A 26,136-nucleotide genomic window follows, 5' to 3' on the forward strand; every position below is an offset into this window, starting at 1 on the left:
CACAAAATTCCAGTGACAAGATGAGTTAGGTATTAAGAAAATATAGACGAAGTTACAAAAAAAACATTTTATTTTCCTGGATTACATAAAGATGTGGTCAAACTTTTCCAGACATCCCGTACATTTCAGGTAATGTGGAAATTCCAGCCCTCAATTAAACCTACATCTTTAATTCTAACACCAGTTTTTAATGACCAGTTTGGCAAGGTCTTAAATACATTGTGTCAGGCCCCTCCATCAGGAATGGAAATAAATATCTTTTAATGATTGTGGATGATTTATTGATCAAAGAAACATTGATAAACCAATGCACTTCCAGCCAGCATTGTGAATTTCAGAGAGAACTTAACCAAATCTACGAGTTGGCCAAAAAGTGCTTGAAGAATGGTCACGACACTGTTCAAAATGTTATTGCTGGAGACAAGGAGTTGCCTGTTTCTGGGGAAGCTTTGATAACAAGGTTCACTTGTGAAAGGCTGTAGATTATATATAAAGGTGCTCCAGACAGAAGTAGATATCAGTATGTATCTCATGTTAGCATGTTAAAATGATAGTTTGTAGGATGATAATCAGAACTGAGATGCATTTGTGGTCGTGAAGGAAATAGGGAGTGAAATGAAAATATCTGAACAATTGGTGATGAACCAGGAATTAAAAATTCAAAAGTTGAATTGTTAGATTGAATTGAATTAGAATCATTTTTACTATCACATGCTCACATGAGCACAGTGAAATGTTTATAAGTCGCCACTTATGGCGCCATCTTAGATACAAAGGTACCTGGGGACAGGTTCTTGAGGAAGAATTCTTCGGAAAAAAAATAGAAAAATAAGGAAATAAAATGTCCAGCATTGTAGTCTTCAAAAAGACAAAATCACTGTCAGAGATAAGAAAAATAAAGAAATATAAAGTTCAGAATAGCAATCCTTCCGGAACAGGATAATAAACCAAATGTTTTAAAGGAAGAGAATTTAATCCATTTCATGATCTGGGCTCAAGGACCCAATCCCCTTTTGGAATAATATGGAGGTGCTCAAAGTGTTGGGTAGCATGATATATCATTTTCCAGAAATCTACAAAAGTGACTTATTACAGATGCTCTATTGCTTTATGTGAATAGACCAGGAAAAACAGTTGCTCATGCTATCTTCAAGACAAAACCCTTAAAGACTCAAATTAGAGAGATTAGCACAAATGAAAGAAGAGATTAAATTCATGATTGACAATGACATTACTAAACTGAGTCATAGTAGCTGAATCTTACCTACCATGATGGTACTGAAATCAGGTGGGTCACACAGATTCTGTATTGATTATCGCAAAGTCAAACAGTAACAACACAAAGAATTAGAGACATATGATTCATCATGGAAATTGGCTTGCTGAAAGGATATTGGCAGGTTCCAACAACTGATATAGGCAGAGAACTATCAAGTTTGCAACACCAGATGGGTGTGGAACTTCTTTGAATGCTTTCTGTCAATCCATATGAATGTCATATATTGATGTTCCCTTAGCTACCACATTAATGATCTCTTTAACTAATTCAACTAGATCATTCATGCACGGATTTCCCTGAACAAAGCCATACTGATTCATGCTGATCAGCTCACATATGATCAAGTCAGAAGGTGCAGTGCTGGGTGGGGACTGACCTCATGATATGCTGACTGAGAGGTGAGAACATTACCAACCAAATGGCACCAACACTAAAAATGTCAGACTATCTGCTGCAGCAGAGTGATTAGGCCGAAATTGTCAGTTCTTAATGGAGATTTGTAGATGGCATTGTCATATTGTTGACGTGTGCCGGCGGGGAGAAAATGAGGATTGCAGATGCTGGAGATCAGAGCTGAAAATGTGCTGCTGGAAAAGTGCAGCAGGTCAGGCAGCATCCAAGGAGCAGGAGAGTCGACGTTTCGGGCATAAGCCCTTCTTCAGGAATGAGGAAAGTGTATCCAGCAGGCTAAGATAAAAGGTAGGGAGGAGGGACTTGGGGGAGGGGAGTTGGAAATGCAATAGGTGGAAGGAAGTTAAGGTGAGGGTGATAGGCCGGAGTGGGGTGGGGACGGAGAGGTCAGGAAGAAGATTGCAGGTTAGGAAGGCGGTGTTGAGTTCGAGGGATTTGACAAGATGGGGGGAGGGGAAACGAGGAAACTGGAGAAATCTGAGTTCATCCCTTGTGGTTGGAGGGTTCCTAGGCGGAAGATGAGGTGATCTTCCTCCAGCCATTGTGTTGTGATGGTCTGGCAATGGAGGAGTCCAAGGACCTGCATGTCCTTGGCGGAGTGGGAGGGGGAGTTGAAGTGTTGAGCCACGGGATGGTTGGGTTGGTTGGTCCGGGTGTCCCAGAGGTGTTCTCTGAAACATTCTGCAAGTAAGCGGCTTGTCTCCCCAATATAGAGGAGGCCACATCGGGTGCAGCGGATGCAATAAATGATGTGTGTGGAGGTGCAGGTGAATTTGCGGTGGATATGGAAGGATCCCTTGGCGTCTTGGAGAGAAGTAAGGGGGGAGGTGTGGGCGCAAGTTTTGCATTTCTTGCGGTTGCAGGGGAAGGTGCCGGGAGTGGAGGTTGGGTTGGTGGGGGGTGTGCACCTGACGAGGGAGTCACGGAGGGAGTGGTCTTTTTGGAACGCTGATAGGGGAGGGGAGGGAAGTTGAGATTGCACTGAATACATTCAGTTGGAAGAAAAGCAGTAATTATTGCATCAGCTCTCCCAACTGGGTTGGATAATTATGCTGGAATTCTGAAGTGACATCCCAAACTCTGATGGATATTTCTAAACCCTTTCAAACAACACGTCTCAATTTAAAATTGGACCCATATACAACTGCTTCTGAACATTCTCGTAATCCGCTGATAAAGCCTCTGTTTTTCTAATTCAGCGTGTAGATTCCAGTTATCCTCTGAGTGAACATGAAGGCCAATGGGAATTAAATCAGAACACTGTTGCAATAATTGTTTCATTAAATAAGATTATTTTGGTTTGTGCCACACGCAGGAGGGGGTTTCTGGAAAAGCAGCATAATTTGTCTGAAACAGCACGGCTGTGACGAGGGTTAGAAGCAAAGATAATAGGCCATCTGTACAGCAACCAGATAATTGGGTTTTCAGGTCTGAGAGCCACTCCAGTTTGTCTCTGTTTGTTTGAAAACAATCTCACCCAATTTGCAGACGAGATACAGGAGGGAATATTAATAGCATCCTTGAGAGTGAACAGATTTGCAACTCTAAGGCGTTTTGTTTTCACAACTTCCACAGCTCTCTTTGAGGAGCGGTCACTGACTTCATGCAGGAAATGTTTGAGCACAGCAAAATTCCACCAGCAGCAATGAGAAAAATAACCAGGGCATTAACCAGGACACGCAGAGGAACTTGTGCGCTTCTTTTAAAAAAAAATGCCCAGTGATATTCTAAGTCACATGACACCAGGTTATAGTCCGACAGGTTTATCTGAAATCACAAACTTTCAGAGCGCTGCCCCTTCGTCACTTGTGGTGTCACATGACTTTTGACTTTGGCCACTCCAGTCCAACTTGACACCTCCGCATCAGGGATGTTCGAACAGCACCTGGACTAAAACGGCACAGTAAACGTTTCGAATTGTTTCAGCCAAGTGCAAACTCTAGAATGGGATCTGAACCAACAATTGTCTAAAGTATCTATTATGTATGTACAAATTAGCCAGGAACCAATAGTCTGTGGGCAACATTCACTCTGACATTGGAGTGATAGCTTTTGTTAGCTCAGTTGGTTGGATGGCTGGTTTGGGATGCAGAGTGAGACCAACAGTATGGGTTCAATTCCCATGTCAGCTATGGTTACCATGAAGGACTCTCCTTCTCAACGTCTCCCCTTGCTTGAGGCATGGTGCTCCTCAGCTGAAACTACCATCAGTCTCTCTTTCTCGCTAATGAGAGAGTAGGCCTATTGTCCAGCAAGACAGTGGCAACTTTACCTTTATGGTGAGTGACCCAATTCTGACCTAGTTTTATTGCTTTTTACATTTTTCTAAATTTAAACCGTGATTATTTCAAACATCTGGGAACCATATGATAACCAGAAGACATAATATGTGAGTAAATACTAAGCCATCTGAATTTGATGCTGATTTGGAAAATGGATCCACAGGAGAAAGACTGAGTTAACCAAGTGAAATACAAACAGATTGCCAACAGCTACAGCCCATAACAACTGTGGATGTTAATTATTCATAGAAGCACATCTACATGAGTAATGAAGAAAGGCTCTGCTATATCTTCAGTGAGTAGAGAACAAGCAATTATAGGGTTGCGCAGTGGCTAGGTGGTTAGCACTGCTGCCTCACAGCACCAGAGACCTGGGTTCAATTCCACCCTCAGGTGACTGTCTGTGTGGGTTTCCTCCCACAGTCCAAAGATGTGCAGGTTAGATGGATCAGCCATGGGGAATTGCCCATAATGTCCAGGGAGGTGTAAGATAAATGGGTTAACCATGGGAAATTGCTCATAATGTCCAGGGAGGTATAAGCTAGATGGGCTAACCATGGGAAATGCAGGGTTACAGGGATCACCTAAGTGGCTAGGTCTGGGTAAGATGCTCTTCAGGGGGTCAGTGTGGCCTTGATGGGCTGAATAGCCTGGATTCTATGATCCAGAATGTGAAAAGGTGCTGGTAGATACATTACCTCAGGTTGTGCCTTGCAAGAGGAAAAACATAAAGGTTTAGAAAGACAAGGTTGATGTAACACCAATGAAACGGGGTCAAATTTGAGATGAATCCAGCAAAGGTAAGGAGCTACAAATGCTCCCAATCAGCATGTAATCCAGGCACGGCTGATCACTTACACCAGCCAATGCAGCAATCCTGGATCCATCAGAGAGGACATCCAGAGTAATCCCGCCCAGAACGATACTGCAGGAGCTTCTCCAGAAAACAGATGAAGGCCGCTTGGTAATGGGGAAGTGTAACATCAGAACTAGATCAGCTGTTGCATTTGCAAGGATATTGAAAATGTGGAGTCCACATGTCTGAGATACAGAAACACATAGCAGAAAGGAGGGATGGCTCTACTGGAGTATCACCCAGAGCATGACCATGAGCTGATAAGAATGATATCTCTTGGTCACATGAGAACCACAACAGACATCTCATAGGAGTTCTATTTGTTGAACAAGGGATTCCTGAAAGATTAATGTTTGCCAACTGTAGAAAATGTTCATCAGGCCACATCTGGAGTATTGTTTATAGTTCTAGTTGGGCGGCACGGTGGCACAGTGGTTAGCACTGCTGCCTCACAGCATCAGAGACCTGGGTTCAATTCCCGCCTCAGGCGACTGACTGTGTGGAGTTTGCACGTTCTCCCCGTGTCTGCGTGGGTTTCCTCCGGGTGCTCCGGTTTCCTCCCACAGTCCAAAGATGTGCGGGTCAGGTGAATTGGCCATGCTAAATTGCCCGTAGTGTTAGGTAAGGGGTAAATGTAGGGGAACGGGTGGGTTTCGCTTCGGCGGGTCGGTGTGGACTTGTTGGGCCGAAGGGCCTATTTCCACACTGTAAGTAATCTAATCTAATCCACATTATGGAAGGGATATGACAGCACTGCAGAGGATACAGAGTAGATTTATCTGGATGTTCCTTGGATTGGAGAGTTTCAGCTTTGAAGAAAGGTTGGACAGACTGGAGTTATTTTACTTGGTCTATTTCTTGGACAATTTCAGGACAAGTTCAACATCATCACTGCACTACCCTCAGCAACACTGGTCAGTAGAATGACATGTCCATGCTCCCAGAAGAACCTCTGCAACAGGGAGACAAGAGACTGGCTTTATTGTGACTCAGACCTACACCCGTTGTGGTTGGCATTTAGTCACTTGCAGTGTCATTGAAAAGAAGAAGATGCAAGACTATTCTGCCAGGAAATTACATTCTCCAAGTTACTGGGAATAAATGAGATGACTCTAAAACAGGGAAGAGGAGAGGTCGGCACTTCAATAGGGATGCTAAGCCCCTGGGTGTGCCAAAGAACAAACTGAACATCTACAGGAGAAAGTGAGGACTGCAGATGCTGGAGATCAGAGTTGAAAAGTGTGATGCTGGAAAAGCGCAGCAGGTCAGGCAGCATCCGTGGAACAGGAGAGTCAATGTTTCAGGCAGGAAGGGCTTGTGACCGAAACGTCAACCCTCCTGCTCCTCAGATGCTGCCTGACCTGCTTGAACGTGCACAGGAGCTGATCGTGAAAACCCGGTGCCCAGCAAGGGTTGTTGTTGACACTGAGACTCTATGACGTTCAAATGGAAACCGATAAACGAGTGAGAAGCAACAGGGAACCCACATCTGAGCTAGTCGGAAAAGGTTATCAGCAACAACACCGGTAACATCACTATCCACAGAGGCAACATTAGCAACTTGAAGGCATCTCTCCTCCAACACCAGGATCAATAATAACCACACATATAGTGTGCCAACTCACCACTGAGAACAGCAAATACTGCAAACAGCAGAAAACCATCTTATTGCCTTGGCAGAACCAGGAAAACCTGGCCCCAGAGGTTGCTAAGAATAGGATAGGCCTCAGGGCCACAGAACCCCATCTCCCACACCGCCCACTCCTAAACCCCGGTAGTTGGACCATTCCATTATCACCCAACCTTCGTGGAAAATTTGTAATGGAAAATACCTTCGATCATACGTACATCAGGAAGTGGCCAGCATATAGCTTCCTCAAGAAAAGAAAAGGGTGGATCCTGTCAGGTTGTTCCCTGAACAGACTATCAAAGTCACTTGGCAGAATGCCTCATTGCCAGAACTTTCCAACAGGTGCCAAGAGATCACTCAGCTGGTTGTGAGAAGGGCACTTACTGTGAGATCCTTCATGCTTGCCCAGTCTCCGCGCTCCAACACACGCGCAGAGAGGCTGCAGGAAGAGGTAGAGACTATCACACATCTCGTTCTGGAACATGCCTTTGCAAAGGACACCTGGAGAGAGATGCAGTGGTGTCTGTCCAGGCTCATCCTGAGCAGCTCCGTGACGCAGGACTCTGCTCCCCGGGAAGCACACCGAGAGAAACATGCCTGGAGGACCATCGACTCGGTGAAAGATGCTCTTTGGTATGCCCAAAACCTGTTGGTCTTTCAGTGCAAAGAGTTGACCCTGACCGAATGTTGGAGACTGGCACATTCCAAGGTCCAGGACTACGTGCTGAGGGACGCGCTGAAGCTTGGGGCAGCTGCCAGTGAGGTGCAATAGGGAAAGACCACTGTTTGAGGTTTTTCTGCCAAAATACAACAAGGACCCTCTTTGTGCCTCCAAATGAAAGTGCATAGCTTCCTGTGCAAGTAAATATGCCTTTGATTTTGCAAGTGCGGACTAAGTCAGAGCAAGGCCAAAACTCCAATTTTTCATTCTCTCTGCAAAGATTGTGCAGATCTGATTTAGAACATTTGAATGTACTTATAGATGATGTTATGAATAAAGGATATTTTCGAAATAAAAAAGACTCTAAGAAGGGGTTCAGTTTATATAGTGATAGGGGAGTCATATTTTGAAGAAAGAGGAGTGTTTTTTTCTTCTTAATTAACCCCCACACTACCACCTAACTGCGGTAGTGCTTATTTTTCCCCAGCACCCATGGTGTGTGTGTGCGCAGGTGTGAGACACAGTGAGAGACACAAGGTACGCGAATCTTTATTCAATTTCCACCACCAGGAAGATAGGAAAACACCCGGGTGGCCAGTGACAAGCAGTGCCCTTCACATCAAAGGGCAATGCCGTGTGATCAAACAGTAAAGGGGAGGGCAGGGACTAAATAAGAGGAGTGTTATATATTGCTACCCTGTCTGTCATGAGCCAGAAACTAATTAGCCAGGAACTGATTGTATGCACAAGTGCTTGAATGGGTAACATTCATAGCTGCACTGGAGAGTCAGCTGTTGTGTGTAACACAACAATTAACAAATCAGCTTTCAAATACCGGGCAGTATGTCAAGGCAGAATTAAACAAAAGAACTCTCATCCTTCCAAGTTTAAAGAATGATTATTTCCAACATCTTGGAAACATTAAATCTACCAGAAGGCATAACAGTGTAGGCAAGACTGTTGGCAAACAAACCAAGCAAAAACAGCTTAATAGAGCTGTTAGATTCAGCTGCGTAATTCTCAACATTATTTTCGTAAACAATCACAGAAGGTTCTGCGCAGCAGCTGAAGATGACAAGACTGGGGGAAAAGGAAAACATTGAGCTAAATCTTTCTAGAGAAGTAACTGAGTTCACGACACATGGCATAATTAATGCTCATATCAGCCAACCAGGTCAGAGCAATAAAACAAATGTACCTTTTTGATCTCCATAACACACGGGCCATTTTATGCTGCTCTGCCATTGATCTCCCATGAAAACAGTTTGTCCTTTCAAGAACTTGCTGGATTTGTACATTAATGGTCCATTCACCACAGAAGGTTAGGACTTGCAGCAATTGTTACTGTCTTGTAGCAATCATTCCAATACTAATCTACCTCTCTGGCCTAAAAAGGGATCAATTTGAACTGCTGTGTCTCATTCCTGCATTATAGCCTGTTCTTCACATAGATTTTCAAAATGTGAGGCTTAATGTTTTCATTTCTTTCTCTTTCTTGTCACTCTCTTCCCCAACCCCTCTCCCACTCTTCACCTTGCTGGAGGTGTTACCAATCCACTGCCTTTTTCATTGCCCCTCTGATTCGTCCTCAATCTTTCAGTAGTCCCAAAGTTTGAGAAAGGTCCAGGTCCCTAGTTGCACTGGCCCCCCTCTTATCAGCCCTCACCTCTTGCAAATTGTAGCCCAACTCGTACTGAAGCTAAAGGCCAGCGGCAGGAAAGTGGCGTTCTACTCGAGCAAGATGTGGTCCGTTTTATAAACAGTATATATTGTAAATTGTATGAAAAATATCATTCTGTACCTGTGGACGCTGAACCAATTGGAAATCTCTGCTTTAGGCATGTGCTTGTAACTTGTCTCTAAAAAAATGTTACCGATGAAAGTTACTCAGTGATCTCACAATGGCCAGGTATTGGTCAGGTCACTGTCACAGGTTACGATTGGTTAAGCATCATAGAAAGCCCATACTATTGTGTCATTGGTGTCATTTCCTGAGATACCCAGGGAGTTGCTGCACTTAGTCCCCATGAAGAATAATCACTGTTTCTCGACAGGAACTACAGGAGCCAATTTATTCTGCAACCCACAATGTGACAATGACCAGATCACCGACTGGATTGGTGTTGCTCAAGGAATAAATGGTATCCACCACACCCCTTCACCTGCCTGGTCCCATAAGGCTGTAGATATTGGAGTAGACGCAGGCCAATCAGCCCATCAAGTCTACCTCATCATTCAATGAGTCTGTAGCTAATATGATCATCCTCAAATCAATTTACCTGCATTACCCCGTAACCTTTGATTCCTTACCTGATTAAAAATATATCTATCTCAGCCTGGACAGTCAGCCTTCACAGCCCTCTGCAATAAAATAATTCACAGATTCACCACCCTCTGTGGGAAAATAAATCCTCAATCTCGGTCTTAAGAGGGTGATACTTTACTCTGAGATTATGACCTCTGGTCTTAGACTCACCCACAAGGGGCAACATCTTCTCTGTATCTACACTGTCAAGACACCTAAGAATGTATGTTTCAATCAGGTTATGTCTCACACAATGTCAATGAGTATAAGCCCAACCTATGCAACCTCTCCTCACTCAGAAATCCCACCACACCTGGGATCCAACTAGTGAACCTTCTGTAGATTGTCTCCAATGTCAGCACGTCATTCCTTAGCTACCACAACAGTTCACAAGTATTCCAGCTGTGGTCTAAATACTGCCTTGTATACTTTTAGCAAGACCTCCCCATTTTATACATCCCATTCCCTTTGAGCAGAAGGGAGCAGACGCTGAGGAAGGCAGAGAGGAGACAGGTGCAAGAGACCCCGGGGGAAGTACCTGTCAGGAACACGTTGAATCTTTTGGAAACAGTAGAGACGGACGATACTGCCAGTCCGCAAGGCGGCCAGGTCTGTCAATCAAAAGTTGGCGTGGAGGCAGAGCGGAAGAGTCGGACATCGCACAGAGCCGTGGTAATAGGGAGAGGAACTGACCGGGGTTTTTGTGGCAGCAGGCAGGACTTAAGGATGGTGTTGCCTTCCTGGTGCCAGGGTGAAAGACATCACAGACAGAGTGCAGGAAATCCTCAAGGACTAAGGTGAAGAGCCAAAGGTGGTGGTATATGTCGGCGCAAATGATGTCGGGAAGAAGAGGAGGAACATACTACAGCGGGACTTCGAAGAACTAGGAAGAAGGCTGAAAAGCAGGATGTCCAAGGTGGTTATCTCCGGTTTGCTTCCAGTTCCTCAGGCTGGTGAGGCCAGAAACAGGGAGATAATGGATTTGAACGTGTGGCTAGGGAAGTGATGCAGGAAGCAAGGATTTAAATTCTTGGATCACTGGGGTATGTTTTGTGGTAAACATAAATTCTACAATAGAGATAGTTTGCACCTTAATAGGTTAGGGACCAGCATTCTGGCAGGCAGGTTTGCTACTGCAACACCGCTACGTTTAAACTAAGTAGCGGGGGGGAGGGGACAAACTGGATGTTTAAAAAGGAAATTGAAGGGAAAGTTAGAACAAGAGAAGTCAAGAAAGACAACTGTATCAATGAGGCAGACAACTCAAAAAGGGCTCATGCTGTAAGGTTGAGTGAAATAGGAGTTGGTGGGAAGAGTGAGGGCAGTAACAAATTAAGAATACTATACATGAATGCATGAAGTATTAGAAATAAGATGGATGAGCTTGAGGCTCTTTTGGAAATTGGCAGATACGATATTGTGGGGATAACTGAGACGTGGCTTCAAGTGGACAGGGCCTGGGAAATGAATATTCAAGGCTACACGTGCTATCGTAAGGACAGACTGACGGGCAGAGGGGGTGGGGTGGCCTTGTTGGTAAGGGAGGATATTCAGTTCCTTGCAAAGGGGGACCTAGAATCAGGGGATGTAGAGTCAGTGTGGATAGAGCTGAGGAATTCTAAGGGTAAAAAGACCCTCTTGGGAGTTATCTACAGGCCCCCAAACAGTAGTCTGGATGTCGGATGTAAGTTAAATCAGGAGCTGAAATTGGCCTGTCGCAAAGATGTTACTACAGTTGTTAGTGGGGGGATTTCAACATGCAGGTAGACTGGGAGAATCAGGATGGTATTGGACCTCAAGAAAGGGACTTTGTGGAGTGTCTCAGAGATGGATTCTTAGAACAGCTGGTGCTGGAGCCGACCAGGGAGAAGGCAATTCTGGATCTGATATTGTGCAACGAACCAGAATTGGTCAGGGACCTCGAAGTGAAGGAGCCATTGGGAAGTAGTGACCATAATACAATAAGCTTCAATCTACAATTTGAGAGGGAGAGGGTACAGTCGGAAGTGACAATATTTCTGTTGAATAAAGGGAACTATGGGGCTATGAGGGAGGAGCTGGCCAAAGTTCAATGGTGCAATACCTTAGCAGGGATGACCATGGAGGAACAATGGCGGATATTTCTGTGTATAATGCAGAAGGTGCAGGATCAGTTCATTCCCAAAAGGAAGAAAGATCCCAGGAGGAGGCATGGGCGGCCATGGCTGATGAGGGAAGTAAAGAAACATATAAAGTTAAAAGAGAAAAAGTATAACATAACAAAGATAAGTGGGAAAACGGAGGACTGGGAAGCTTTTCAAGAACAACAAGGAAATACTCAGAGAAAAAATGAGGTACGAAGGTAAACTGGCCAAAAATACAAAGGAGGATGGTAAAAGCTTTTTTAGGTATGTGAAAGGCAAAAAAATGGTTAAGACTAAAATTGGGCCCTTGAAGACAGAAACAGGGGAATATATTACGGGGAACAAAGAAATGGCAGAAGAATTGAATTGGTACTTCAGATCTGTGTTCACTGGGAAAGACACAAGCAATCTCCCTGAGGTAACAGTGGCTGAAGGACCTAACTTAAGGGAATCTGTATTTGCCAGGATTTGGTGTTGGAGACTGTCAGGTCTGAAGGTTGATAAGTCCCTGGGGCCTGATGATCTACATCCCAGGATACTGAAGGAGGTGGCTCGAGAAATCATGGATGCGTTGGTGATTATTTTCCAGAGTTCGATAGATTCGGGATCAGTTCCTACGGATTGGAAGGTGGCTAATGTTGTACCACTTTTTAAGAAAGGTGGAAGAGAGGAAGCAGGAAATTATAGACCAGTTAGTCTGACCTCAGCGGTGGGAAAGATGCTAGAGTCTATAATAAAGGATGAAATTACAGCTCATCTGGATAGTAGTAACAGGATAGGTCAGAGTCAGCATGGATTTATGAAGGGGAAATCACGCTTGACTAATCTTCTGGAATTTTTTGAGGATGAAACTCTGAAGATGGATGAGGGAGATCCAGTAGATGTAGTGTACCTGGACTTTCAGAAAGCTTTTGATAAAGTCCCACATAGGAGGTTAGTGAGCAAAATTAGGGTGCATGGTATTGGGGGCAAAGTACTTGGATTGAAAGTTGGTTGGCTGACAGGAAACAAAGAGTAGTGATAAACAGCTCCATTTCGGAATGGCAGGCATTGACCAGTGGGGTACCACAGGGATCAGTGCTGGGACCGCAGCTTTTTACAATATATGTTAATGATATAGAAGATGGTATTAGTAATAACATTAGCAAATTTGCTGATGATACTAAGCTGGGTGGCAGGGTGAAATGTGATGAGGATGTTAGGAGATTACAGGGTGACTTGGACAGGTTAGGTCAGTGGTCAGATGCATGGCAGATGCAGTTTAATATGCATAGATGTATAGTTATCCACTTTGGTGGCAAGAACAGGAAGGCAGATTACTACCTAAATAGAATCAATTTAGGTAAAGGGGCAGTACAAAGAGATCTGAGTGTTCTTGTACACCAGTCAATGAAGGTAAGCATGCAGGTACAGCAGGTAGTGAAGAAGGCTAATAGCATGCTGGCCTTCATAACTAGAGGGATTCAGTATAGAAGCAAAGAGGTTCTTCTACAGCTGTACAGGGCCCTGGTGAGACCACACCTGGAGTACTGTGTGCAGTTCTGGTCTCCAAATTTGTGGAAAGACATTCTGGCTATTGAGGGAGGCAGCGTAGGTTCACAATGTCAATTCCTGGAATGGTGGGATTACCTTACACTGAAAGACTGGAGTGACTGGGCTTGTATACCCTTGAGTTTAGAAGACTGAGAGGGGATCTGATTGAGACATATAAGATTATGAAATGTTTGGACACTCTGGAGGCAGGAAACATGTTTCCGCTGATGGGTGAATGCCGAACCAGAGGACACAGCTTAAAAATACAGTGTAAACCATTTAGGACAGAGATGAGGAGAAACGTCTTCACCCAGAGCGTGGTGGCTGTGTGGAATTCTCTGCCCCAGAGGGCAGTGGAGGCCCAGTCTCTGGATTTACTTAAGAAAGAGTTGGAAAGAGCTCTCAAGGATAGTGGAATCAAGGTTTATGGAGATAAGGCAGGAACAGGATACTGATTAAGGACGATCAGCCATGATCATATTGAATGGTGGCACAGGCAGGAAGGGCAGAATGGCCTACTCCTGCACCTATTGTCTATTGTCTATAAAGGCCAGCATTGTAATTGCCTTCCCTATAGCCTGCCGAATTTGGATGCCAGCATGTTGTGATTCATGCACAAGGCCCTCCACCGCCCCCCCCCCCCCCCCCCCCCCCCCCCCCCCCGCCCCTCACCCCCCCCCTCCCAAAATCCTTCTGTGTGGCAGCTTTCTGCAATATTTAAACAACATTCAACTCCTCTACTCCTCCTGTCAAAGTGCAAAAGCTCATATTTTCCCACATCATATTCCACCTAACACCCATGCACTCGATCTATCACTCTGTCGATGATTTGGAGATGCCGGCGTTGGACTGGGGTGGACAAAGTTAAGAATCACACAATCCCGGGTTATAATCCACCAGGTTTATTTAGAAGCATGAGCTTTCGGACCGCTGCTCCTTCATGAAGTGGTTGTCCAACTATGAAGGAGCGTTGCTCTGAAAGCTAGTGCTTCCAATTAAACCTGTTGGACTATAACCTGGTATGGTGTGATTTTTATCTCTGTCAATGCTTTGGCCTCCTCACCACTTACCTTCCCACCTATTTCTATGACAGCTACCTGATGAAGAAGCAGCACTCCAACCACTAGTACCTGCAAATAAACCTGTTGGACTAGAGCCTGTGATTTTTAACTTATTTTTGTGTTATCCACAAATTTGATTCACTTTCCTCATTAATATTTTTCTTTCAAGTTGTGTCTGTGAGTCATTGAGCCCTTAAAATTCTTCCACATGATAGCCATAATAGACAGCTGCAGTTAATAGCATTGTGGGGGTCACTTAGCTGGATGGCTGGTTTGTAATGCAGAGTGGCACCAACAGTGCATCTTCAATTCCCACACTAGACTCTCCTTCTCAATCTCCCTCCTCACCTGAGGTATGGTAACCCACAGCTTAAACCACCACCAGTCCCCTCTTTCTAATGAGACAACAGTCATAGAGTCTGGTCAGACTATGATTACTTTACCCTTTTAAATCAGATTTCCTCTGCATGATAATCTCCTGCCTCTCACCTGATGTCGTTCACAATTCAAAACACTTCCCAAAACACGAGAAAAGGCTGAGAGTCAACACAAGAGATCTCAGCTCCAGGACATCTCTGCAGGAATTCCTCAGGATTGTATCCCAGCCCCAACCACCTCCAGCTACTTCATCAATTACCTTCATCCATCATAAGATCAGAAGTGGGGATGTTTACCAATGGGTTGCACAATGTTCAGCACCATTTGCAACTCCTCAGATATTGAAGCCATCCATATTCAAAGGCAGCAAGACTGAGGTAATATCCGGATATGGGCAAATAAGTGGCTACAAAACAGACTACAGACAGGAGTTGGAAAACCTGGAAAAATGGTGCACTGAGAACAACCGAGCTCTCAATGCCGGCAAAACCAAGGAACTCATTATTGACTTTCGGCAGGATGCCCCCTACACAGAGTGGAACGAGTGGAGAGTGTCCATCTCCTGGAAGTGGTCATCCACAACAAGCTTTCTTGGACTCTTCATGTGGACGCACTGGTTACAAAGGCCCAACAACGTCTCTTCTTCCTCAGGCAGCTGAGGAAATTTGGCATGACGGTGAATACCCTTGCCAACTTTTATAGGTGCACCATCGAGAGCATTCTGTCTGGATGTATCACTCCCTGGTATGGCAACTGTACCATTCAAGATCGGAGACGGTTACAGAGAGTGGTGAACTCAGTCTGGACAATCACAAAGGCCAACCTCCCATCTATAGAATCCATCTACAAGGCCCGCTGTCAAGGAAAGACCGCCAGCATTCTCGAAGATCAATCCTACCCTGGCAATGTTTTTCTACAACCTCTACCATCGGGGAGAAGGTACAGAAGCCTGACACACTCACCAGCCAGTTTCACAACAGTTTCTACCCCACTGTTGTTAGAATACTGAATGGACTTATCATTTGCCTGTACCTGTGTTTTGGTTTTTGCCACAGTTTACCCATTATTTACTTTTCTATGCTATTTAACTCTGTGATCTGTCTGTATTGCTCGCAAGACAAAGTTTTTCACTGTGCCTCGGTACACGTGACAATAAATTCGAGTGATATTTACAAGGCACAAGTTCCAGGCAATGACCATCATCACTTGATATTCAATTACAGAGCCATTGTTTTTTTTTTGTAGATATTTTTATTGAAATTTAACATTTTTGCAAATTTACAAAAATAAACAAAACTCTCAAATACAAACATTGATGTACAATTAAATCATATATACAATAGTCATAATTTAACAAAGAAAAGAGAAAGAAAGAAAACAAAAAAAAGAAACGAAAAAAGAAAGAAAAAAGAAACTCAACTTTCTACTAATCTAACCTATAACTAACCAGAGTGTATACCTAAGTCTCTTACATGCTCGGAATGTATTAACATCAAATATAATAAAACCCGTATTCGCGCAGGATTCCTCTCCCAAGGGGCCCCGGAGCAGCCCGGTCTGAAATCTTCACTAAATAAAAGCCCTTGTTAGGATAGCCGAAATACCTGCATTTATATAATTCAAAAAAGGCTGCCATATTTTATAAAATAATTCAGTCTTTCGGTGCACCATATTTGTGAAGAAGTCAAGGGGGATATATTCCATAATTAATCTGTGCCAATTTGAAAGTCCAGGGGGGCCCTCAGCCACCCAGTTCACCAAAATATTTTTCCTTGCACAGAAAGAGAGAATAGAAAATAGTCTCTTCCCATGCATATCCAGAGATGAGAGGCTCGAAAAGCCCAAAAGGAGAGATACAGGGTCCACCCTAATTTCCGTTCCTAAAATTTCTGTCAGGGTATTTGCCACTTTAGTCCAGTATCTGCGGATTTTCTGACAAGTCCACAGACGATGTACAAGAGTACCCACCTCTATTTTGCATTTAGGACACATTGGAGATGCTCCTGCCTTAAATTTTGCCAGTCGAGCCAGAGCTATATGGGCCCTATGAAGTATCTTTAGTTGGATAGCCTGAGTTCTGTTACAGATAGCAATTCTTCTAGCATTTTCCCAAATGTCATTCCACATATCCTCAGAGATTTCTAGCCCCAAGTCCTGCTCCCATGTTTTAAGCAGGTCATCCATGTCTCCTGAGACTCCATCATGTAGCAAATGGTATATAGTACTAACGGAGGATGCCCCCGCTGGTCGTAAGACATTACGTTCTCTGTCTGATTTATAAAGACTATCTATTAATGTAGTCTTCCTCTGTATATAATCTCGAACTTGGAAGTATCGAAAGAGATCCCCATTAGGTATTCCGAATTTCAGACGCAGCTGCTCAAAGGACATCAGGATCCCATCTTTAAATAGGTCCCCTAAGCATGAGATGCCCCTGGATCTCCAGAGTTTAAAGGTAGCATCTGTAATCCCCGGTTGGAATCCCCATGCGCCTACTATTGGTGCATGGGGGGGATGTTTTATGTGAGTTACCCTCATTTTGCCGCATTATATTCCAGGCCTTAATTGTGTTTAATATTATGGGATTTTTACAGTGGTCTGTAATGATTTTCCTCTTATCTGAAAATAAAAGGTTAATAAGTGGGTATTTTACTTGGGAGGCTTCGATATCCAGCCAAATTGATTGTGGATCAGATGAAACCCAATCAGCTATGTAACTTAGTAGGGAGCTTAACTGATATTTCCTAAAGTCTGGGAAGTCCAGTCCTCCCCTTGCCTGTGGAAGCTGTAGCTTCTTCAGCTTAATAAGGGGCCGTCTATGGTTCCAAATAAAGGAGCCCAACCAGCCATATAATTTACGTAGGGCTAGCCTTGGCAGCATCAGCGGGAGCATTCTCATAGGATATAAGAGACGGGGCAGAACATTCATTTTAATTAATGCTATTCTCCCTAGCCAGGAAATCGGAAGGTCTCTCCATCGCTGGAGGTCCTGCCTTATCCTTTCCATTAATTGTACAAAATTAGCCCTATACAGCTGATCAAATACTGGCGTGATAAAAATACCTAAATATAAGAAGCCCTCCAGGGACCAACGGAAGGGAAAAGGGGATCCGTCCATTAAGTGGGGTATCATAGCCAGACCACCCATTGGCATGGCTTCCGATTTTGAAAAATTAATTTTATAGCCTGAGAATGCACTAAATGTATTAATAACTTGAATTAGACGAGGCACTGACATTAAAGGATTACTGAGGAATAAGAGAACGTCATCTGCATAGAGGGTAATTTTGTGTTTACCTGTACCAATCCTCGGGGCCGTTATATTAGGATCAGTCCGGATGGCTTCTGCTAATGGTTCGATTATCAGTGTAAACAACAATGGTGAGAGAGGACATCCTTGACGGCAGCCCCTACCCACACTGAAGCCATCCGATCTTAACCCATTAGTAATAACAGCTGCTTTGGGGTCATTATACAATGTTGAAACCCATTTGGTAAACACCTGTCCAACGCCAAACCTTTCCAATGTGTAAAATAAATATGACCATTCAACCCTATCAAATGCCTTTTCCGCATCCAATGAAATTACTACTCCTGGTATCTTTCCCTGATGACAGGCTTGGATCATATTCAAGACCCTTCTGATATTATTGGATGATCTGCGGCCCTTAATAAATCCCGTCTGGTCCTCCTTTATAATATATGGCAGTACCCTTTCTAGTCTTAGTGCTAACATTTTTGAGAGAATTTTAAAGTCTACATTTAGTAAGGATATTGGTCTGTAAGATGCACAATCTTCTGGGTCTTTTCCTTTTTTGAGGATAAGAGAAATATTTGCTTCTTTCAGCGTGGGCGGGAGACAGACCTGACTATGCGCAAAATTATACATATCCATAAGTGGGTCAACCAATATTCCTGTAAATTCTTTATAGAATTCAGCTTGAAAACCATCCGATCCCAGTGCTTTTCCGCTCTGAAGTTGCCTAATTGCCTCAAGTATTTCTTGGACTGTTAAAGGGGTATTTAGGGCCGACACCTGTTCCGGAGTCAGGCCCGGGAAGGTCAAATTTTTAAAAAATGACTGCATTCTCCTAATCCTATCTTCACAATCCTGCGATCTATATAGTTCAGAATAAAATTCTTTAAAGGTCGCATTGATCTTTTTATGATCATGAGTCAGGGTACCTGTACTTTCCTTGATGGTTGGAATAGTTTGAGGGGCTTTCTTTTTCTTTGCAAGAAATGCTAAGTTTCTACCCGGTTTGTCGCCATATTCATATAATCTTTGTTTCGCAAATAATATTTCCCTTCTAGCCGTTTGAGTAAGCGCGGTGTTTAAAGCTGTCCTAAGTGCTGTAATCCTCTGCAATTTTGTGATAGAAGGTCTATCAGCGTATGCTGTTTCGGCTGCTTTTAGGCGAGCTTCGAGCAGACGCTGTTGCTCTCCCTTCATTTTCCTCTGGGTCGCTGAATAGGAGATGATCAAACCTCGTGCATAAGCTTTGATGGTCTCCCACATCATTGACGGATTACTAGCCGTACCAGTATTAATTTCTAAAAAAGTTTTAAGTTCTTGGGAGAAGTACTTTAAAAATTTGCTATCTTTTATCAGGAAGGGGTCCATACGCCAATGCCGAGCGGATGTCCCATTGTTCTTTACCTTAGTTTCCATGTATACAGCGGCATGGTCAGAGATTGCTATAGTACCTATTTTACAGGTTGCTATAGAGTTTAGAAAAATCGATGGGGCAAAAAACATATCAATTCTTGTGTGACATTTATGTGGATTAGAGTAGAAAGAAAAATCTCTACCCTGTGGATGGAGACATCTCCATACATCTACCAATCCTAATTCTTTATTCAGGTCCGCCAGTTGTCTAGACCTGGGAGATACTCCAGCGGCACTCTTGGGAATCCTGTCTATTTCCGGATCCATAATACAATTAAAGTCTCCCCCTATAATTGTATGACGGGCACCAAAGGCCATCAGTTTTGAAAAAGCTTCCGTTATGAATTTAAAGGGGTGTGCCGGGGGGCAGTACACATTTAAGATCCCATATTCCTCTCTATTTATGAGGGCTTTAATCAAAATATATCGTCCAGATTCGTCTTTTATCTGATTTAGAATTTTCAAAGGGAAGTTCTTCCGGACAAGGATAACGACTCCCCTGCTTTTTGAATTAAAAGAGGAAAAAAAGGCCTGATCAAATCCGCCCTGTCGTAATTTTAAGTGTTCTTTATCCGACAGGTGTGTCTCCTGTAGGAGAGCTATATCAACTCTCTCCTTCTTAAGATTTGATAATATTTTCTTCCTTTTAACTGGCGAATTACTCCCCCTGACATTCCAGGTGCACCACTTAACCGACTGTTCAGCCATAATCATCTGGACAGATCCGAGACCCCTCGGGAGGGGAAACCCTATCTAGAACATCCCGAGCATGGAGCTTACAAGATTTACAAAAGTTAAGACTCTCTGATACACTCAAAACAATATAACAAAAAACTCTTTCTAAGTATAAAAAATATAAAACATTCCAAATTGGAGATTTTCTCCCTTGTTCCCAGGGAGCGTCACTTCCTCTCCCACAGTCCATCTTACCCTCTTCCAATCAGTGCCCCACCCTTGACCCAGGTGTTCCCCAATAAAATGAGGAGAATTCAAATATAATATAAAGCTAGAGTTAACAGTGAACACCCCACCCCCACCCACACCCACATCTAAATATATTTGGGAATATTAATACCATATATAACTATAAGATTACAATCTCAACATGTAATACTTAAATATAATACCACAAAATAACAGGGGAAAGAAAAACAACCCCGCTCCTAAAAACAGAAGTAAAATAGAATAAGGTAACCACCTCTCCCCATCAACATTAACCAAACGCCCCAACATATATATATATACATACACACATAGGGGGAAAGATAAGTAAAGATGAAGGGATGTAAACCAAAATAATGGGAAAGGCAGACCAGCGTCCACAATCTCTTACAGTTTATTTAAGAGAGTCCAAGAATTCCTTAGCCTTCTCCGGTGATCCGAAGTTATATATGGATCCTTCGTGGCTAAGGCGTAGCGTCGCTGGATATCGTAAGGAGTACTGAATATTTAAGTCCCTTAAACGCTTCTTCGCCTCATCGAATGCCTTCCTCTTTCGGACCAAAGCTGGGGAGAAGTCCTGGAACAGCATGATCCTGGATCCTTTGTGGGTCATAGCTTGGGGATCTTTTCCCAGATTTCTTGAGGCTTCCAGGAGCATCTGCCTCTCCCTATAGCTCTGCAGCTGGAACAGGGCCGGGCGTGGGCGCTGGGTTGAGCCGGGCCCACGTACTGTGACCCGGTAGGCCCATTCTACCCTTACCTGGCCTGATCCAGCCTGCAGATTTAAAAGTTGTGGCAGCCAATGCTCTAAGAATGCTGTCAGCTGACCTCCCTCTTCCTGCTCGGGCAGGCCCAACAACCGAATATTTTTTCTACGACATCGATTTTCGAGGTCATCAATGTGGTTTTCTAGGTTCAGGACTCGATTCTCGAGAAAACGGATGTGGTCGGCTGTTGATTTTATCGCAGTCTCTGAGGCTGCGGCCTTCGACTCCACCTCTCTGACTCGGCACTCCAATTCCTGAATGTCTCTGCCCTGCTTCTGCAGCTCGGCTGAAAGTGCTTCTCTGCTCTGCCGAGACTCATCGATAAAAGCATCAATCTTCGCCTCCCACCTGGCAAACATCTCCTCAAAGCTCATCTTCATTGGTAAATCTCCTGAAGCAGCTGAAGACACCTTTGTTGCAGATGAAGAGGGAGAGGGTGGGGGAGGGGTCCCTGTTTTCTTAGAGCCGCCTGTTCCCTTCCCTTTACTCATTTTCCAGCTAGTATTAGACTATTTAAATGTACTAATAGGTAACTATTTAAGGTTAACAACTATTATAAATGGTTTAGTGAGTGTGGTGGGGGTGGATAGCCCACTTTCCCCAAGTTTTGGGTAGAGCACTGTGGACTCAGTCTTGCTGGGTCGCCGCCATCTTGGATCCCCCACAGAGCCATTGTTAAATACCCCACTATCAACATCCTGAGGGCTACAATTGACCGGAAACTGAACTAGGCCGTTACTAGAAATACAGTGGCTCCAAGAGCGGGTTAGAGGCTGGGAATTTAGCACAGAGTTACTCACCTCTTGACACCTCAAAGCCTGTCCACCATCGACAAGGCACATGTCAGGAGTGTGCTGGAATACCACCTGTTTGCCTGGATGGGTACGGCTCCAACAACACAAGCTTGATACAATCCAGGACAAACTTGACTGGCACCTCATCTACAAACATTCACCCTTGTCACACCACTGATGTACAGTAGTAGCAGAGTGCACCATCTCCAAGATGTAGTGGAGGAACTCACCAAGACCTTTTCGATAACACCTTCCAAACTTGTGACCTCTATTGTCTAGAAGGATAAAGGCTGCAAATACATGGAACAACACCACCTGCAAATCCCCCTGCAAGCCACACAATATCCTGACATGGAAATATAACACTGTTCATTCAGTGCTGTTGGATCAAATCCTGGAATTCCCTCCCTAACAGCAGGGTGGGTGTCGCTACATCACACAGCTCACCACCACCTTCTCCAGGACAACTAGGGACGGGTAATAAATGGTCTAACCAGCTATGTCCACATCCTATGAACAAATGTTATTGAATATATTCATGACTGAGCAAGATGAGATTCTTGATTGACAAGCGCGCCAAGTGTTATGAGGGTCTGACTGGAAGGTGCAGTTAAATCATAATCAGCCATGATCTTATAGAATGACATAGCTTGATGGGCCAAAGAGCCTATTCCTCCTGTTTATGATCTGATTTGCAGTAAATAACTAGATTGTCCCTTTATTTTATATTTCATTAAGTAAAGTTTTCATCACAATCTGAGATGGAAGCAATCAAAATCGGACTGCAGCAAAGTGAATGTTTCTCTTGACCTCTCCCTTAGTCACGCAGTTTGCTGGAATGTCGACAACACTTCAAAAGTATTTGTTCGCCATGAACTAGTGGCACATCCTCCTTTCCTTTCCTCCCTCACTCTGCCTTCATTCCATTATTTCTGTCTTTCTTACCACCGCGCCACTTTACCTTTTATTTTTCTCCTATTTTTTGACTTTTCGCAAAAGCAATTGTACTCTTTAGCAAATACTTCACTAACCAGTTGTGCGTGTTTCATTTTGACTAATGGTCTCTGCCAAAACACTTAAGAATAATCCATTGCTGTAGTAACTCTCGTATGAAATTTACAAACTGGCATGAGTTCTTTCGAAAGCAGTCTTGGTGTCTGGGATTTATGATAAGGAGTCAACAAGAAAACAAATGATAGTTTATTATAACTTTTTTTGTATCGTGATATCTTCTGTACGACCTCAAATATTTATAAATCATTTCAGAACAAAGTCATTGTCTCATCAAAGTGAGATGTTTATAAATCAAGAGAAATTGCATTGCGTTTAAGGAGGTGTGTAAAAATTGTACAGAATTTCAATGTTTCTAAGATACACCTTAAGAGCATGAAAGTTGGATGATCACTGGTTTACCCAGAAGCAAAGCTGAGCGTTAAATATTGGGTTCTAAGTCTTAGGATCCTTTTATTAGATTAGATTACTTACAGTGTGGAAACAGGCCCTTCGGCCCAACAAGTCCACACCGACCCTCCGAAGCACAACCCACCCAGACCCATTCCCTTACACTGACCCCTGCCTCTAACACTACGGGTAATTTAGCATGGCCAATTCACCTGATCTGCACAGTTTTTGGACTGTGGGAGGAAACTGGAGCACCCGGAGGAAACCCACACAGACACGGGGAGAATGTGCAAACTCCACACAGACAGTCGCCTGAGTCGGGAATTGAACCTGGGTAACTGGCGCTGTGAGGCAGCAGTGCTAACCACTGTGCCACCGTGCCGCCCATTCTGAGGTGCCAAAATCTCCACTGAGAGATTTTAATGAATGTATTACCTTTTATAGCCTCTGAAATGGCTAAGCGAAAACTGCTCACCAGCACTGCCTTCTCAGGGCTACTTCAGCATGGGCAATCAATGCTGTCTTTCACAGCGACACCCACAACCAGTGAACAAACAAAAGAAAATTAATAGAATCAGTTCAACCCAACTTCATCCTCGGTCTCAACATAATTCAAGCAGAGATCCGCAATATAAAAAGAAAGTTCTAGAGAAACTCAGCTAATCTGGCAGCAGTGAGAGGACAGAGAGAGAGAGAGAGAGCAGAAAGGGGTCAGAAGAAAAAGAAGGGGTCAGAGAGAGAGAGAGAGAGAGAGAAAGAGAGAGGGAGGGATGTTGAATCCAATATGACCCTTCTTCAGATCATGGGCTAACAATTCAGTGCGATACAGAGGGAGTGACAAACTGTTCAAGATGTCAAACAGAGACCTGGGTGTATCATGTTGAGCTGCGTTCCTGATGGTGTGATCTGGGGTGTGGTCTCAGAAATATGACACGGGAGGAACCATTCCTATGTCTGTGAAATGGTGGTGTGTAGCTGAGACTATGACATACCCGGTGAGGCATGGTGTAAAAACATCACAGGGCACGATTGGGAAGAAGAGTCAGGAAGTTCTACATTTGTCTAATATTTATCCCTCAAACGACAATAATAAAACAGATTATCCAGTCAATTGTTCCATCTGCAGTCCTCCAGGTAAGTGGAGAGTATTTCATCACAGTGCTGACCTGTACTTTGCTGATGTAAGTTGTTTATTGCTGATGATAAGGGATGGTACAGGGTGTGAAATGGGTCAGGAGTATGGACTGATGGTGTGATATTGCTGAGAGGGTGATATTGGGGGGATAGGGGCCGTATATATGGGGATGATAAGAGGTGTGAAACAGGTTAGTGATGTGGGGGTGAAATGGGGAAGGCAGGTAATATGGGGGTGTGATGATGGGGATGCAATGTAGGGTGCAAGATGGGATGATTTAGGGATAATATGGGGGGCGTGAAATTGGTTGGGATATGGAGTGGTGTGTGATATTGTGCTGATATGGGGTGAGGGGGTGAGAATGGGTTGATGTGGGGGGAGGGGGTGAGAATGGGGTGATGTGGGGGGAGGGGGTGAGAATGGGGTGATGTGGGGGGAGGGGGTGAAAATGGGATGATAAGGGGTGAGGAGAGTGATATTGGATGTTTGATACAGGGTGAAAGGGATGGTCATGGCTGTTATGGAGCATGTAATATGAGCTGAGGGTGTGATATGGAGTGGGTGATACAGGCTGGGCTTTGATACTGCACTCCTCCTGGTGAGAGGTTGCGAAGGTGACATGCAGACCCAAGCCCAGGTATGAGAACAGAAACTGCTGCCTTGACTCTGGAGGAGCTGGGAGTGTGGGTGGGGGTGGAGGGGGGCAGGTTGTCACTTTAAGGGACTCTGATGGAATGGGGGGGACAGGCTGGTCACCCAGTGGACGTGAGATTCCAAAGAGAGACAGAAAGAGAAGGGTAAGGGAATCATCATCAGGAGTACAGTCTGTGTCTCCTGGGGGAAGAGTGGAGATTGGGGAGTGAGAGCTGGACACTGACGAGCAGCAAGCAGACAGTGAGCTGGACACTGACCAGCAGCAGGGAGATGGGGAGCTGGACACTGACCAGCAGTAGGGAGACAGGGAGCTGGACACTGACCAGCATCAGGGAGGTGGGGAGCTGGACACTGACCAGCAACATGGAGACAGGGAGCTGGACACTCAGCAGCTGCATCAGGGAGACAGAGAGGTGGACATTGACCAGCAGCAGGAAGACAGGGAGCTGAACATTGACCAGCAGCAGGGAGACAGGTAGCTGGAAACAGACCAGCAGCAAGGAGACAGGGAGCTGGAGACTGACCAGCAGCAGAGAGATGGGGAGCTGGACACTGACCAGCAGGAGGGAGACAGAGAGCTGGACACTGACCAGCAGCAGGGAGACAGGGAGCTGGACACTGACCAGCAGGAGGGAGACTGGGAGCTGGACACTGACCAGCAGCAGCAGGGAGACAGGGAGCTGGACACCGACCAGCAGCAGAGAGACAGGGAGCTGGAGACTGACCAGCAGCAGGGAGACTGGGAGCTGGACACCGACCAGCAGCAGGGAGACAGGGAGCTGGAGACTGATCAGCAGCAGCAGGGAGACTGGGAGCTGGACACTGACCAGCAGCAGGGAGACAGGGAGCTGGACACTGATCAGCAGCAGAGAGACAGGGAGCTGGAGACTGATCAGCAGCAGCAGGGAGACTGGGAGCTGGACACTGACCAGCAGCAGGGAGACAGGGAGCTGGACACAATGACCAGCAGCAGAGAGATGGGGAGATGGACACTGACTAGCAGCAGGGAGAGGGGAGCTGGAGACTGACCAGCAGAAGGGAGACAGGGAGTTGGACACTGACCAGCAGCAGAGACACAGGGAGCTGGACACTGACCATCAGCAGGGAGACAGGGAGCTGGAGACTGACCAGCAGCAGGGAGAGAGGGAGATGGACACTGACCAGCAGCAGACAGACAGAACGGTGGACACTGACAAGCAGCAGGGTGACCGGGAGCTGGACGCGGACCAGCGGCAGGGAGATGGGGAGCTGGACA

The 26,136-nt window shown here is 44.8% G+C and overlaps 1 protein-coding gene across 2 annotated transcripts in view; it reads left to right on the plus strand.

Annotated features, from left to right (window-relative positions):
• Nucleotides 1-24,123: 24,123 nt before the first annotated feature.
• Nucleotides 24,124-26,136, plus strand: part of rassf8b (Ras association domain family member 8b) — a 178,430-nt gene continuing 176,417 nt past the window's right edge. For both annotated transcript variants that reach the window (XM_060843017.1, XM_060843018.1), the window contains exon 1: nt 24,124-24,226. The gene's annotated coding sequence lies outside the window, so the exon portion shown is untranslated. The remainder of the gene's footprint in view (nt 24,227-26,136) is intronic.

This window comes from Hemiscyllium ocellatum, chromosome 23 (genome assembly GCF_020745735.1).
Source record: "Hemiscyllium ocellatum isolate sHemOce1 chromosome 23, sHemOce1.pat.X.cur, whole genome shotgun sequence".
NCBI lineage: Eukaryota > Metazoa > Chordata > Chondrichthyes > Orectolobiformes > Hemiscylliidae > Hemiscyllium > Hemiscyllium ocellatum.